This window comes from Chiloscyllium plagiosum, unplaced genomic scaffold, assembly GCF_037043375.1.
Source record: "Chiloscyllium plagiosum isolate Xiang-an unplaced genomic scaffold, Cpla_swu_hap1 HiC_scaffold_11, whole genome shotgun sequence".
Lineage (NCBI taxonomy): Eukaryota > Metazoa > Chordata > Chondrichthyes > Orectolobiformes > Hemiscylliidae > Chiloscyllium > Chiloscyllium plagiosum.
Window position 1 is genome coordinate 10,702,083 of NW_028270149.1, and position 16,553 is coordinate 10,718,635.

A 16,553-nucleotide genomic window follows, 5' to 3' on the forward strand; every position below is an offset into this window, starting at 1 on the left:
CCATCCGATTCTGTACCAAACACTGCCATAGCCCAAGTGATTCTGGTCCCCATAAGATTTTCCCATTGTTATCTCCTATGCTCTGGTAAGTGTGTTATCTGGCTGTAGTGTGTGGCAATGGCTAACAGCAAACTCAAACAAAACACTCAGAATAATTAAGAGGTAGACATTTACATATCAGTAGATGGAGCTATAAAAAAGCTTCTGAGTTAACCCTTTCAGGTCAACTGTCTTCTACAATTCTTCTGATTCATAGAAATTTATAATCAATCAGTTTCTCTTCATAAAGCCAAACATTTCAGTATATGTTTCTCTTGTCTTCTGTTAAGACTTAATTGGGAGGAGTGAACAATAATGTCCCATTATTCCACAGGCCATCACAAAATGTATAAATCCTAATTACATCATCAAAATGACCAATTTGCCTTCATGCTGTCATAAGCAATGTCACAACTTATAATGGCAAGTGTCCTATATACGATCTTAACCACTGTATTAACCTGTCCAGCACCTTCAGGGATCTGTGGACAAATGCCCCGAAATCCCTCTGTTCCTCTGAGCTTCCTAGTGCCCTGCCATCTGCAAATAATCTGGTATTTGACCCTTCCTCATTCCTTTGCACTGACTGGTGGTTCTCTCTCACTTCTTATCGATGGCAAACTCTTTGGATACTTCCCTTGGAGCTCTGCACTGGCTAAAATATCCTGAGATAATAAAAATCACATTGTAAATGCACCACATTTTTTTTCTTTCCCATTTATTTCCAAACTTGCAAAAGAAATTTGTGCTATGATAAAGTGTGATGCATGCATGTCAATGAGTCAGACAGTTATAGAGATGTACTGCACAGAAACAGACCCTTCAGTCCAACTCGTCCATGCTGACCAGATATCCCAACCTAATCCGGTCCCATTTGCCAGCACTTGACCCATATCTCTCTAAATCCTTCTTATTCATATATCCATCCAGATGCCTTTTGAAAAATGTAATTGTACCAGCATCCACCACTTCCTCTGGGAGCTCATTCCATACACGCACCACCCTCTGTGTGAAAAAGTTGTCCTTTAGGTCCCTTTTATATCTTCACCTAAAATTATACCCACTAGTAATGGATTCCCCCACCCCAGGGAAAAGACTTTATCTATTTATCCTATCCATGCCCCATAGGATTTTATAAACCTCTGTGAGGTCACCCCTCAGCCTTGTAAGTCTTTTCTGAACCCTTTCAACTTTCACAACATCTTTCTGATAGGAAGACCAGAATTGCATACAATATTCCAAATGTGGCCTAACCAACATACTGTAGAGGTGCAACATGACCTCCTAACTCCTATATGCAATGCCCTTACCAATAAAGGAAAGCATACCAAACGCCTTCTTCATTGTCCTATCAACCTGCAACTCTACTTTCAAGGAGTTATAAACCTGCACTCTAAGCAACACTCCTGAGGGTCTCACCCTTAAGTGTATAAGTCCTGCTAAGATTTGCTTTCCCAAAATACAGCACCTCGTATTTATCTAAATTAAACTCCATCTATCACTTCTCAGCCCAGTGGCCCATCTGATCAAGATCCCGTTGTAATCTGAGGTAATCTTTGCTGTCCACTACACCTCCAATTTTGGTGTCATCTGCAAACCTACTAACCACATCACTTATGCACACATCCAAATCATTTATATGAATGATGAAAAGTAGTTGACTCAGCATCAATCCTAGTGGCACTCCACTGGTCACAGGCCTCCAGTCTGAAAAACAACCCTCCACCACCACCGTCTGGCTTTTACCTTTGAGCCAATTCTGTATCCAAATGGCTAGTTCTCCCTGTATTCTCTGAGATCTAACCTCGCTAAACAGTCTCCCATGGGGAACCTTGTCAAACGCCTTACTAAAGTCCATATAGATCATGTCAACCGCTCTGCCCTCATTAATCCTTTTTATTAGTTTTTCAAAAAAATAATCAAGCTTGTGAGACATGATTTCCCATGCACACAGCAATGTTGACTATCCCTAATCAGTCCTTGCCTTTCCAAATACATCCTGTTCCTCAGGATTTCCTCCAACAACTTGCCCACCACCGACGTCACCAGTGTCTATTTCCCTGGCTTGTTCTTACCACCTTTCCTGAATAATGCTACCACATTAACCAACCTCCAGTCTTCCTGCACCTCACCTGTGACTATCAATGATACAAATATCTCAGCAAGGGGCCCAGCAATCACTTCCCTAGCTTCCCACATAAAAATGCTTCGAAGAGAATAGAAATTTATTGTCACACATACTTTTACATGAAGAAATACTGGGAGAAATTTCATGAGTAACCCCACGACAGTGCCTACATAATGATAAGAAAAGGAAAATTAAGACAAAGTTCATCACAGTTCAGTTCTTGGCTCCTGGCATTGGGGTAAATTGATTGAGAAATGATGGAATACCCTGAAGATGCAACGGGATGAGACTGCCATTCCGAGTTGCTGGAATATTGGGTCGGAAGCCTCCACCTAAATGACTGTCATATTTGGCTGAGACCATCACTCCTGGATGAGACTGCCTGTCAGGCTGCTGGCATACCTGGATGTTAAAGATAAAGAAGACCTCCACAGTGGGACAAGACCTTCTCACCGGGTCAAGACTGGCCTTCCTGGTTCAAGACCACCACACCAGGAGACTGCCATGCCTGGCCGAGACCACTGTTCTTTTAGCTCTCTGGGTGTATGCAAAGTATGCCAAGGATATGTATATTTCCATCTCTTAGAGGGCAAATCTTTTATTTGGTGCTGACAATATGAGCGATTGGGAGAGGCTATTGAGAGTTAACTAGAATTATGTGTAAACTTTCCATGCAGGAAGCGGTTCTTGACAATCGGACACTTTGCTGGAGTTTTTCCTAATGAGAGAATGCAGATCTTTGGATTTAGTAAATATAATTTCACTGATTATTGTCTGCGTTTAGAATTCACAACTCTCAAGCTCATTGTTCAATATCAAAGCTAATGTGCAGGGTGTATTTGTGTGTGAAACACATATGAAATACTATCATACACCACAAACAAATTGCTGCTAGATGCAATTTATTGGCAAGTGATTAGCCATCCTATTAAAGTTAGTTTGTATTACAAACAGAATATTGCAGACACAATAGCAGCAGGTTTGAAACATTCTGTATGTTATGCTGTGTTTATTGCAATTGTGAGACATATTAATGGCTGTTGTGATAAATCTGGTGAGTTATTTACTTTAGTTACAAAATTATAGCCTTGAGTCTCTGTTGTTCCCAATAGCTAATTAAATGCCTCATTGCTATAACGTTTCTTTTATTTTTTAATGGATGCCTATGATAAGGAGGTGTTGTAATTCTGACTAAATAGTGTGATACATAATGCTGAAGGTGTCTAGCCAAACAGAACAACAAAAGAAGTTGCTCAGAGTTTTGACTCAAAGGGCTGGATTTTCCTTATTGAATACCACAGCCAGATTACCTCTCCACTCCTGTACTTTTTTTTCAGATTTCCGCATTTCTGATCTGGACTGTGTCAGAAATGTGGAGTGTACCAAAAATCAAACAATTCCCTTTCAATGCAGGATAGTTGGAGGGATGACAAAGGACATCCCCTCTTGCAGCAGTCAGCATGCTGGATTCTGAAGTTGAAAGGGGTGGATATGAAGGTAAGTGTGGGGTAAGAATGGCTGTTGGTTGAAGAGTTAGGGTGACAGGTGCGTATGGTATCAGGTAAGTACAGTGCTAGATAAGTAGGATGGCATTTAGGTAAGGTGATTGGGTTAGGGAAAGTAGGATGCAGTAAACAAGATTGTGTTTGAGTAAGTGCCAAATGGGGAAATTGCCAAGTTTTTAGGGTTTGCCAAGTTTTGGGAATTAAATATCCAGACAAACACTTTGAGTGTTGCTATGAAAATCTGGTGTGTATGGGCAGTGTGGGCCTAGGATGGCTTGTGATGAGAGAAGTGAGTGCGATTGTGCTGGTAGTAGTGGCAGTGTGGGGAGGACATCATGGCAGTGTATGTGTGTGTGTCTGTGTGTGTGTTGTCAGTGTCTGTGAGTGTGTTGTGCCTGGGCCAGCGGGCGGGAGGAGTGGCTGGCTCAGCAAGTGTTAGGTCCTGGAGGTGTGGAATCATATTGTGTTGGAAGGGGAGGGTCTGGTTGGGGCAGGGAAGGTGTGATTGTCTGGGGTTCTGGGGGAGAAAAGGTTCAGAGGAGCACTGCTGCATGTGTGGTAATTTGAGGGCTCAGCTTTGTCTTTTCTTTAGATGCTTCTACTCGTTGGTAAGAGAAAATAAGTGGATGGTTCATCTATAAATAATTTCTGGCTTATCTGTGAAAACTCACAACTTACAAGTTCTGTTATCTGGAAAGATAAGCTGATTTTCTTTATGTGTAGAATTAGTTTTGACTGCAGAGAACAGACAGCTGCTCCTCAACTAGGGAGGAACTGAACAGTTCTCTGTCTCTCTATAACTTGTTCTCAGCCACAAGCTGTTAAATTTCCTGAAAACTAATCACACAGCTGTTGGCAAACAAAATATGGTATCTGTTATTGGTTACTGATCACTAGTCCATAGACCATGACTATCAAGTTACTTGCTTTTTAAAACGTACAGCCACCCTTCCAAATATTGGTTTCAAAATAGCTCTTTCTCATTTCAGTCATCAGTTTTTAAAAGCATGAAATAGAACTGGAAATAAATGGTCCTTAGAATTAATAGATTATCATAGTGGACAATGAGAGTGTGGCAAAGAGAGTATAATGTGAAAAAAAAGTAAAATTGTCTATTTTTGGTAAGGGGATGAAAAGGAAGCATTTTCTTTCTAAAATAGGCATTGAAAGCTCACCAGGAATAAGTGGGGTTGTGGATTTGAGTTCAGAGCCAGATCAGCTATCATCCAATTGAATCTTGCAGAAGACCCGAGGAGCTTTATATCCTGGTCCTATTTTTTTCTGGTTCTTTAATGGGATGTGCATATTATTAACTGGGCCCACATCAGTTGCCTGTCCCTGGTTACTGGCTTGGACAGTATTTATTGCCTGGTCCTAGTTGCCCTTGTGAAGGTGGTGGTGAGCTGCCTTCTTGAACCTGGAAGGGAGTTCCAGGATTTTGACCCAGCAGCATTGAAGGAAGGTAATATGCTTCCAGGGCCAGGATGGTGAGTGACTTGCAGGGGCACCTTCAGGTGGTGGTGCTGTCATGTATCCACTGCCTTGTCCTCCCAGATGATCATTGTCTGGCATTTGTGAGGCAAGAACGTAACTTGCCACTGTTCAGCCCAAGCCTGGATATTGATCAAGTTTTGCTGTATTTGGACGTGGACTGTTTGGATATCAGAGGATGCACTAAAATAAAACAAAGAACTGCGGCTACTGGAAACCTGAAACAAAAAGAGAAATTGTTGAAGAAACACAGCAGGTCTGCTAGCATGTGTGGAGAGAATGATTCAAGTCCAGTCACCCTTCCTCAATGGACCTTCACTGGACCTGAAATATTAACTCTGTTTTCTCTCCCCAGTTGCAGACAGACCTGCTGAGTTTCTCTCGTAATTGATGTTTTACTTTCAGATTTCCAGCAGCCATAGTTCTTTGTTTTATTTTAGTGTAACCTCAGATATCCAAACAGTTTATGTCTAATTTCTGCAAGACCTGGGTAATATTAGAGGAGTTGGAATGGTGCTGAACATTATACAATCATCAGCAAACATCCCCACTCCAACCTTTTAATGGAGGGAAGGTCATTGATGAAGCAGGTGAAGATGGTTGAATGTAGGACACTGCCCTGAGATAATTGTGAAAGAGATGTCCAGCTCCTGATGCGCATGTTTGTCTGTACTTATCACTCATTGTAAAGTAAATGGATTCATTCAAGTGAGTGTGATAGAAATTGAAGTTAAAGCCTTCTCCTGTGGACAAGATCACCATCAAACTGATTAAAGCCTACCTCTTGGTCAAGATGTAGGCAGCATACGGTCTCCTGTGCTGGGCTTAGCCTCTTCGTCTGCATTATTTTTTTCTTCTTCATTTTCCTCCTCCTTTCTCAAACTTAACTGAAAAAGAAAGCTCTTTGGCAGGAGACAGCCTTTCCTGGGCTCCAGCATCTTCAGAGGCAATGTGGATACAGAGTCAGTCATTCAGCCTGTGAAGCCTGGACTCGTGCATCTGCGTGGAGTGGGCCGCTTGTGGTGGCATGGTGTGTGCTGGGAAGCCTGGAGCGGGAATCTGGCAACAGCACAGTGTGGCCTGGAAAGCCTAGAGCAGGAATCTGACAATGGCATGGTGTGTGTTGGGAAGTCTGGAGTGGGGCACTGAGAGTGGCATGGCGTGGACCGGGACGCCTGGAGTGGGAATCTGACAGCAGTATGGTGTGGGCTGGGAAGCCTGTAGCAGGAATCTGACAGCGGTATGGTGTGAGCTGGGAAGCCTGGAGTGGGGCACTGACAGCGGCATGGTGTGGGCCGGGAGCCTGGAGTGGAGCACTGACAGCGGCATGGTGTGAGCTGGGAAGCCTGGAGTGGGGCACTGACAGCGGCATGGTGTGGGCCGGGAGCCTGAAGTGGAGCACTGACAGGGTTTGGTGTAGGCCGGGAAGCCTGGAGTGGGAATCTGACAGTGGTATGGTGTGGGCCGGGAAGCCTGGAGTGGAGCACTGACAGCGGTTTGGTGTGGGCCGGGAAGCCTGGAGTGGGGCACTGACAGCAGTTTGGTGTGGGCCGGGAAGCCTGGAGTGGAGCACTGACAGTGGCATGGTGTGGGCCGAGAAGCCTGGAATGGAGCACTGACAGCGGCATGGTGTGAGCCGGGAAGCCTGGAGTGGGGCACTGACAGCAGTTTGGTGTGGGCCAGGAAGCCTGGAGTGGGAATCTGATAGCGGTATGGTGTGGGCTGGGAAGCCTGGAGTGAGACACTGACAGCGGTATGGTGTGGGCCGGGAAGCCTGGAGTGGGACACTGACAGCAGTATGGTGTGGGCCGGGAAGCCTGGAGTGGGGCACTGACAGCGGCATGGTGTGGGCCGGGAAGCCTAGAGTGAGACACCGGTGTAGTACGCTGTAGCAGCAAGGAAGGAAAAGTTGGACTCACTAAGTTTTTAAAAAATTTATTGCAAGTTAATGTGAATGGTGTTCATGTATGATGACAGTACATATTCTTCACTGTATTTTATACTGAATACATGAGACATTAAAGAAAATTCTATCCCTCAGAAACTCGTAAAATTTCAATAAATATGTAATCGATGGAGCTAAGAGAAACTGAAATCACTGAAAGCAAAACAACAAAACAAAAATGATCATTAAATACCAAGAAAACTTTAAAATAATGACTTGCTTCATGTTTTATAATAAATTATATTGAAGAACTTAAAGGTAAAATCTTAAACGTAAACCAAAAGATTTTGCATAATCAAAGAAGTCTCCTTGTAATGAATCAAAGAAGTCTACTTCTTTGATTCTTTAAAAAGTCAATCCAAAGCAAGCCAGAGCCCTTTGCTCTACTCCAATTTCTGTCTTGGTTCCTGAATCAGTAGATCATCCAATTGATCCCTTACAAATGCAATGGTTTCTGCCTCGAACTTTCCATTCATAATACTCTACACAAAGAAATATCCCTCAGTCTCACTCCTGAATGTTTTGGTGACAGTTTTAAATTGATAATTTGACAGGAATGCGCCGAATCGCTGAAATGAATAGTCTAAGGGCCGATTGCAATTTGCAACATCAAGGAACAGTGGGGTGAATTGGTAACGAAAATTCGGACAGTGGAATGGGAGGGTAATCTGAAATTTAATATTTCAAAAAAATACTGAACAAGTGAAATAGACTGCAGTGTCCTTTTCTGATTCTGCTCATTTTATATTAACTTAAAAACAAGATTTCACAATTTGTTTTGCAATCTTGTCAATTTTTCTTCCCATTTTATTTTGCATGTAGCTGTTTACGTTCCCATTTGTTTAGTCACTCATTTTTTTCGAAACTTCACTGCAGTTTCTCTTCGGAACTTGAGGAACAGTTTCTACTCACCCTGAAAGTGAAGTGAGTTTTCAGCAAATCAGAATTTACAGAATCACAGAACTGTTGCGGTGTAGAAGGAGGCCATTCAGCCCCTCATGCCTGCACCAGTTCTATCACCCAGTCCCAAATTCCTGCCTTCCCCCATATCTCTGCAAACCATTTCTACCCAAATAAGCATCCAATGCCCACATGAATGCTTCAATTAAATCTGCTCCCACTACATTAGCAGGCAGTGCATTCCATACCCTAACTACTTACTGAGTGGAAACGTTCATTCTCATGTTATCCTTCATTTGCATATCTATGCCCCTCTTGTTCTTTTTCCTTTTATGAGTGGGTACAGCTTCTCCCTGCTCATGAGTTTTAAACCTCTATTAAATCTCTTCTCAACCTTTTCCTCTCCACGAAGAACAGTCTCAACTTTTTCAATTGATCCTCATCAATGAAGTTGGTCAATTCTGGAAGTATTCTTGTTTCTGCACTCTCCCTCTCTCCTGCTTTCACATCTTTTCTGTAATGTGGATTCCTCAACTGTATACAATGCACCAGCTCAGCACTAACAAGTTGTTGCTGACAGTGTGCATAATTAATTCTGCATGTGCAAACATTTTAACTTGGAAGTGTTTATTATTACTATTGAGATCAATTATAAAGGCACCACATATTAAGAAGTTGGAATATTTCATATATTGATTTCATTAAATTGTTATTCTCTACTGGACCTTTTCATCTATAGTCAGGCCATTGCTCCAGATGCTGGAGGTAGAGTCAATATATCCGAAGCTGGAAGAACACAGCAGGTCACACAGCATGCGAGGAGCAGGAAAGTCAACATTTCAGACTGAAACCCTTTGTCAGGAGCCACCACATGTGTTATACTTAGTGGAGACTGTATCTGTTGGTGACATTTGAAATGGAGGGCATCTTCCCAATGCCATTGTTTTTTCAATTTTGTCACAGGCTGTCATTTTGACCTTAATGTTGTGCATGGACCCATTCAGCAAAATTGTTTCCTCTCTATTCCAGTGAAGAATCAGAGTGTGGGAGGTCTCTTGTGGCACACTAGAAGTGTCGCTATCACTGACCCAGGAGGCCCAGGTTCCAGTCCTACCTGCTCTGGAACAGACTGGTTATGAAAGTATCTGGAAGCAACAACAGGACAATCAGAAAGTGCAGGCATTCAAGGCAAGGATTGAGATTGACAAATGTCCAGATAGGTTAACAAAACCTTCCATGGAACATGATTTAGCCCTCCCTGGAGATGGTGAGAAGGGGGAATTACAGGGGGGAGTTGTCCCCAGAGAGAGACTCAACCCCACATATTAATTAATTGCTGGGAAAGGTTTAAGGACAACTCTCTCGGCTCGGCACTAATTAGAGTTCTTAAGTGATTGGTGAGCCGCCACATAAGCCATCTCCCCTACTACCTCAGTGGGTAAGAAAGACGGTCTATTTCAAGTGGCTCCAATTGCCCCAATCCAGGGCTAGTCAGTGACATGGACAGGGGCTTGGGGGTGGTCTCTGAAAGCCACTGCCCTCTTCTTGCTGTGCTCCTCCCACACCACAACTCCCATCTTTCTTTGTGAGTCGAGCTAGGCCCACCCCACACCACGAGAAGAGTGCAGAATTTACCTCTCTTCTTGCCACTGGATCCTCAGAGCTGCAGGCTTTGACTGGCAAGGCATTAGGACCCAGAAGCTTCCAGCCTCTGATTGGCCGGCATCATCTAATGATCAGGAACGTCAGTGTCGCAGACTGTAATTCTGAGAAACTCACAGAAACTCTCCAATCAGATTCTGATGAGTTGGTTGGTAGGTGAGACACTTCTTCGATGGTAGAGGGGCTATTTTAATCACCAATTAATTCATTGACAACCATACATTTTTTAAAAAATGGGAAAATGTTTTCCATCATGGGAACCTCAGCCCCAATGGGTCAGAAGGGTATTGGTTCAAATGTCACTGCAGATAATTGAGAACATAATTGTGATGGATCAGTTTAGAATCACATCATGGTCAGCACAGGCACAGTGGGCCAAAAGGCCTGTTCCTGTTATGCAATGGTCTATGTCCTATATTCTACAATCTAGGCTGATGCTCCCAACACAGTCCTGTGGGAATACTGCACTGATGGCAGTACTGTCTTTGTTGTGAGGCAATCAGTTTAATGTTTCACCAAGGTCCTGCCTTGCCTCTCAGATGAAAGTAAAAGATTCAATGTCATTACTTTCACAATGCACATGGGAGTTCCGAGATACTTTGGTCAGTATAGGACCACAGGAAAAAGGAGCAGAAGTCAACCATACAGCCCACTGAGTTTATGGATATCTCTATTAATATTTAGAATTATATATTGATAATTATATGTCATAATTTATATTTATTCCTCAAACAATATTATGTGACATAGATCGTCAATTTACTATCATACTGTTGTTTGGTGTGCTGCGACTGCTGTGCTATCTGACAAGATTCCTATTCTTGCAACCCAGGTTTGATTCCCAGGCAACACATTGACTGTTTTCAAGAAGGGATTAGATATAGTTTTGACGGCTAAAAGAGTCAAAGGGCATGGAGAGGAAGGATGTGCAGGATAATGAGTTAGATCATCAGCCATGATCCTATTAAATGGTGTAGCAGCTTCAAAGGTCCGAATGGTCCAATCCCATTTCTATTTTTTATATTCCTATATGTAAAGTATACAGTTAATGACAGTACCCTGAACAGCATTAATGTACATAGGGATCTTGGGGTTTAAGTCCATTTCTCCCTGAAAGTGACCACATAGTAGATAGGGTGCTAAAGAAGGCGTATGGCATACTTGCCTTTATTGGTTGGGGAATTGAGTGCAAGACTCAGCATGACATGTTGCAACTTCATAAGACTTTGGTTAGGCCACACTTCGAGTATTGTATTCAATTCCAGTCATCATATTGCAGAGTTATTGTCCAGGCCAGACCCCCTCAAAACATTTTAAGAAAGTAGCCCAGACCCTATCTTTGCTAGCTGTTTTAAGCAGGTGTAATACAGATATTCCAGGAGGGATTCAGTTGGTCAAACCGCGTAGTTTTAAACAAAACAAAATTTATTTCCAAGATTACTGAATGAAACAAAAACAAAAGAGAACAGAGTACAGAATAACTTAACCTATCTGAAAACTCAACAGATTATCCCAACCTAATAATGCTGTTCCAAATACTTGCAGTAAGTTCCATAAACACCCTTTGGCACAAAAGGAAAAATGAAACAAAGGGTCTTACAGGAGACAAGTCAGAGAGCGCGGACGAGCATGAACCTTTAACAGCTTTTCAACAGTCCTGCTAAAAAACAATCCAAACCAGAGAAAAGCTGGGTGCCTGACCTGCTGTGCTTTTCCAGCACTACTCTAATCCAGAATCTGGTTTCCAGCATCTGCAGTCCTTGTTTTTACCTGGTTGATTTTAACCCGACTGTGAATCCTCTTGCAAGGATGCCTGCCTTGAAGAAGTTTTCCTCCTCTCTCTACAAGAATCTCAGGGAGTCCCTCTCCCACTGCAACTCGCAGGTCATTTCATCTGCCCTGAAGCTCTTCAACCATGTCAATAGACAATAGGTGCAGGAGTAGGCCATTCTGCCCTTCGAGCCTGCACCACCATTCAATATGATCATGGCTGATCATCCTCAATCAGTATCCTGTTCCTGCCTTATCTCCATAACCCTTGATTCCACTATCCTTGAGAGCTCTATCCAACTCTTTCTTAAATGAATCCAGAGACTAGGCCTCCACTGCCCTCTGGGGCAGAGCATTCCACACAGCCACCACTCTCTGGGTAAAGAAGTTTCTCCTCATCTCTGTTCTAAATGGTCTACTGCGTATGTTTAAGCTGTGTCCTCTGGTTCGGCACTCACCCATCAGCGGAAACATGTTTCCTGCCTCCAGAGTGTCCAATTCTTTAATAATCTTATATGTCTCAATCAGATCCCCTCTCAGTCTTCTAAACTCAAGGGTATACAAGCCCAGGCACTCCAGTCTTTCAGCGTATTCCAGGAATTGACCTTGTGAACCTACGCTGCACTCCCTCAATAGCCAGAATGTCTTTCCTCAAATTTGGAGATCAGAACTGCACACAATACTCCAGGTGTGGTCTCACCAGGGCCCTGTACAGCTGCAGAAGAACCTCTTTGCTTCTATACGCAATCCGTCTTGTTATGAAGGTCAGCATGCTATTAGCCTTCTTCACTACCTGCTGTACCTGCATGCTTACCTTCATTGACTGGTGTACAAGAACATCCAGATCTCTTTGTACTGCCCCTTTACCTAAATTGATTCCATTTAGGTAGTAATCTGCCTTCCTGTTCTTGCCACCAAAGTGGATAACCATACATTTATCCTCATTAAACTGCATCTGCCATGCATCTGACCACTCACCTAACCTGTCCAGGTCACCCTGTAATCTCCTAACATCCTCCTCACATTTCACCCTGCCACCCAGCTTAGTATCATCACCAAATTTGCAAATGTTATTACTAATACCATCTTCTATATCATTAATATATATTGTAAAAAGCTGCGGTCCCAGCACTGATCCCTATGGTATCCCACTGGTCACTGCCTGCCATTCCGAAATGGAACCGTTTATCACTACTCTTTGTTTCCTGTCAGCCAACCAACTTTCAATCCAAGTTAGTACTTTGCCCCCAATACCATGCCCCCTAATTTTGCTCACTAACCTCCTATGTGGGACTTTATCAAAAGCTTTCTGAAAGTCCAGGTACACTACATCTACTGGATCTCCCTTGTCCATCTTCAGAGTTACATCCTCAAAAAATTCCAGAAGATTAGTCAAGCATGATTTCCCCTTCATAAATCCATGCTGACTCTGACCTATCCTGTTACTACTATCCAAATGTGTCATAATTTCATCCTTTATAATAGACTCCAGCATCTTTCCCACCACTGAAGTCAGACTAACTGGTCTATAATTTCCCACTTTCTCTCTCCCACCTTTCTTAAAAAGTGGTATAACATTAGCCACCCTCCAATTCGCAGGAACCGATCCCGAATCTATCGAACTCTGGAAAATAATCACCAACGCATCCACGATTTCCTGAACCACCTCCTTCAGTACCCTGGGATGTAGACCATCAGGCCCCGGGGACTTATCAACCTTCAGACCTAACAGTCTCTCCAACACCAATTCCTGGCAAATATAAATTCCCTTAAGTTCAGGTCCTTCAGCCACTGTTACCTCAGGGAGATTGCTTGTGTCTTCCCCAGTGAACACAGATCTGAAGTACCAATTCAATTCTTCTGCCATTTCTTTGTTCCCCATAATATATTCCCCTGTTTCTGTCTTCAAGGGCCCAATTTTAGTCTTAACCATATTTTCCCCTTTCACATACCTAAAAAAGCTTTTACTATCTTCCTTTATATTTTTGGCCAGTTTACCTTCGTACCTCATTTTTTCTCTGTGTATTTCCTTCTTAGTAATCTTCTGTTGTTCTTTAAAAGCTTCCCAGTCCTCCGTTTTCCCACTTATCTTTGCGATGTTATACTTTTTCTCTTTTAACTTTATATGTTTCTTAACTTCCTTCATCAGCCACGGCCACCCCAGCCTCCCCTTCAGATCTTTCTTCCTTTATGGAATGAACTGATCCTGCATCTTCTGCATTATACACAGAAGTATCTGCCATTGTTCCTCCACTGTCATCCCTGCTAAAGTATTGCACCATTGTACTTTGGCCAGCTCCTCCCTCATAGCTCTATTGTTCCTTTTATTCAACTGAAATATTGTCACTTCCGATTGTACCCTCTCCCTCTCAAATTGCAGATTGAAGCTTATTGTATTATGGTCACTACTTCCCAATGGCTCCTTCACTTCGAGGTCCCTGATCAATTCTGGTTCATTGCAAAATACCAGATCCAGAATTGCCTTCTCCCTGGTCGGCTCCAGCACCAGCTGTTCTAAGAATCCGTCTCGGAGGCACTCCACAAAGTCTCTTTCTTGAGGTCCAATACCATCCTGACTCTCCCAGTCTACCTGCATGTTGAAATCCCCCATAACAACTGTAGTAACATCTTTGCGACAGGCCAATTTCAACTCCTGATTCAACTTGACTTCCGACATCCAGACTACTGTTTGGGGGCCTGCAGCTAACTCCCAAGAGGGTCTTTTTACCCTTACTATTTCTCAGCTGTATCCAGACTGACTCTACATCCCCTGATTTTAGGTCCCCCCACGGAAGGGACTGAATATCATCCCTTACCAACATGGCCACGCCACCCCCTCTGCCCGTCACTCTGTCCTTACGATAGCACGTGTAGCCTTGAATATTCATTTCCCAGGCCCTGTCCACTTGCAGCCACGTCTCAGTTATCCCCACAATATCGTATCTGCCAATTTCCAAAAGAGCCTCAAGCTCATCCATCTTATTTCTAATGCTTCGTGCATTCATATACAGTATTTTTAATTTGTTACTGCCTTCACCCTTCCCATCAACTCCTGAAACAGACTCCTACCTGCCTATCTTCCTTTCCACCTACCCACTCCACCCTCCTCTCTGACCTATCACCTTCATCCCCACCTCCATTCACCCATTGTACTCTTTGCTACCTTCCCCCACCCTCCTCTCCGACCTATTGCCTTCATCCCCACCCCCACTCACCTATTGTACTCTATGCTACTTTCTCCCCACCCCCACCCTCCTCTCATTTATGTCTCCACCCTTCAGGCACTCTGCCTGTATTCCTGATGAAGGGCTTTAGCCCGAAACATCGATTTTTCTGCTCCTTGGATGCTGCCTGAACTGCTGTGCTTTTCCAGCACCACTCTAATCTAGAATCTGGTTTCCAGCATCTGCAGTCATTGTTTTTACCAGAGAAAAGCTGGACTGGGAGAGCTGGCCACTCTCCTTTCATTGTACAAGCGTGTATTTTTAGTCTTGAAAGTCTTCTGCCTGGGGTAGTACCTGTTAGCTATTATCAAATTGGCCCTGAAACACTTCAGCCCAGACTTTTCAGAGTCTGTGTCACTTACGACCTCTCTGGCAAAAACAGAATCCAAGCACAACATAACCTTGTTAAAGGAGCAGCTTTTGTCACAACAGGAAGGATATGCCAGCTTTGGAGAGGGTGTAGAAGACATTTCCTAGGATGCTGCCTGAATTATAGGTTATGAGCTATAAGGAGAAGCTAGAAAAACTCGGGTTGTTTTGTCTGGAGCGACAGAGGCTGAGGGGAGACTTGGTAGAACTCAATAAAATTATGAGATGTATAGATAGGGTTGACGGTCAGAATCAGAGTTGAAATATCTAATACAAAGGGGGCATGGATTTAAAGTGAGAGGGGAAAAGTTCAAAGGGAACGTGAGTGGTAAGGTTTTTACACAGAGTGTGTTAAGAGTCTGGAACATGCTGCTGGGGTGGTGGCGGAGGCAGACATGATAGGGGCGTTTGAGATACTTTTAGATAACAACATGAATAAGCAAGGAAGGGAGAGAAATGGCCCAAGGACAGAACAGAAGAGATTAAGTTAATTTGACGTCATGTTCAACACAATGTGGGCCGAAGGGCCAGTTCCTGTGTGCTGTGCAGTTCTATGTTCTATGCGTGGGCTCATTGGGCACAAATTAACAGTGGTGTCTCACACATTACAACAGTGGGTATAATTCACAAAAAGCACTTCATTGGCTTTACAGCACATTGGAACATTCCAAAGACCATCTTTGAACAACTCATATGCAAATGTAAATCTTTACGAAAAGTAATGAGCATGACATGCCAGTTCTTGTGGGAGGATAGCTCATGATTTAGGGATCTCACCTGCTGTGTGTCTGAGACATGCTTGTGTCTTAGTAGAAAAGCTGAGCATGTCACACAAACCTTCAGAGCTCCAGTGTTACATTCTCGGTGCTGCAGACAAAAACCCCTTTGTTTCCTGCCTTATTTTGCCTCTGCAATTTGCAAATGAGTCTCTCGTTAAAACTTTCAAAAGAAAATACACTAGTTTCCCAGCTGCCCAATCAGCTGAATGGGATAAGCAGAGACTCCTTTAAGTACATTCAGAAAAACACTCAGCTTTCCCAAAGAGAAGAAAACTTCAATTTTGATCCAGAACGAATGTGTGACTGGGCGAATAAGAAAATGTTTCTATCTTGTTTTGATTAAGGTGTTGATTTTTGTTTTAAAAAAGGAATTAACAGAGCTTCTTACCCTGCTTCCAAAATGTAACTTGTTATAAACAAGAGCAGCTGATGAACACTGGTGGTCTACTTTGCTGAATGCCTTGTATTTTCTGTCTTGGCACCAATAGATATGCATTAACCAAGTATCCTGCAGTAATCGCTTGCCAATCGAACTTGTTTACCACTTGGGAAGAAGGCTGTTGGAAAGTCCCCAGGAACTGCTGCAAAAAGAAAGCACAGAAACACTAGGCTTCTCTTTCCCTCATCCGAACATCTCATTTGATCTCTTGTCAGTACACACATCGATTCTGAAAACGAACACTGCTAAATATTCACAATAAGATCATACACTTGCACTACACACATTTTGTTCTGCTCGTT

At 43.1% G+C, this 16,553-nt stretch overlaps 1 long non-coding RNA gene across 1 annotated transcript in view; it reads right to left on the reverse strand.

Annotated features, from left to right (window-relative positions):
• LOC148148749 (uncharacterized) overlaps positions 1 to 16,249 on the reverse strand; it is a 36,798-nt gene extending 20,549 nt beyond the window's left edge. Inside the window, exon 1 of the long non-coding RNA XR_015758566.1 lies at positions 16,201 to 16,249. This is a non-coding gene — a long non-coding RNA (uncharacterized LOC148148749). The remainder of the gene's footprint in view (positions 1 to 16,200) is intronic.
• Positions 16,250 to 16,553: the final 304 nt, after the last annotated feature.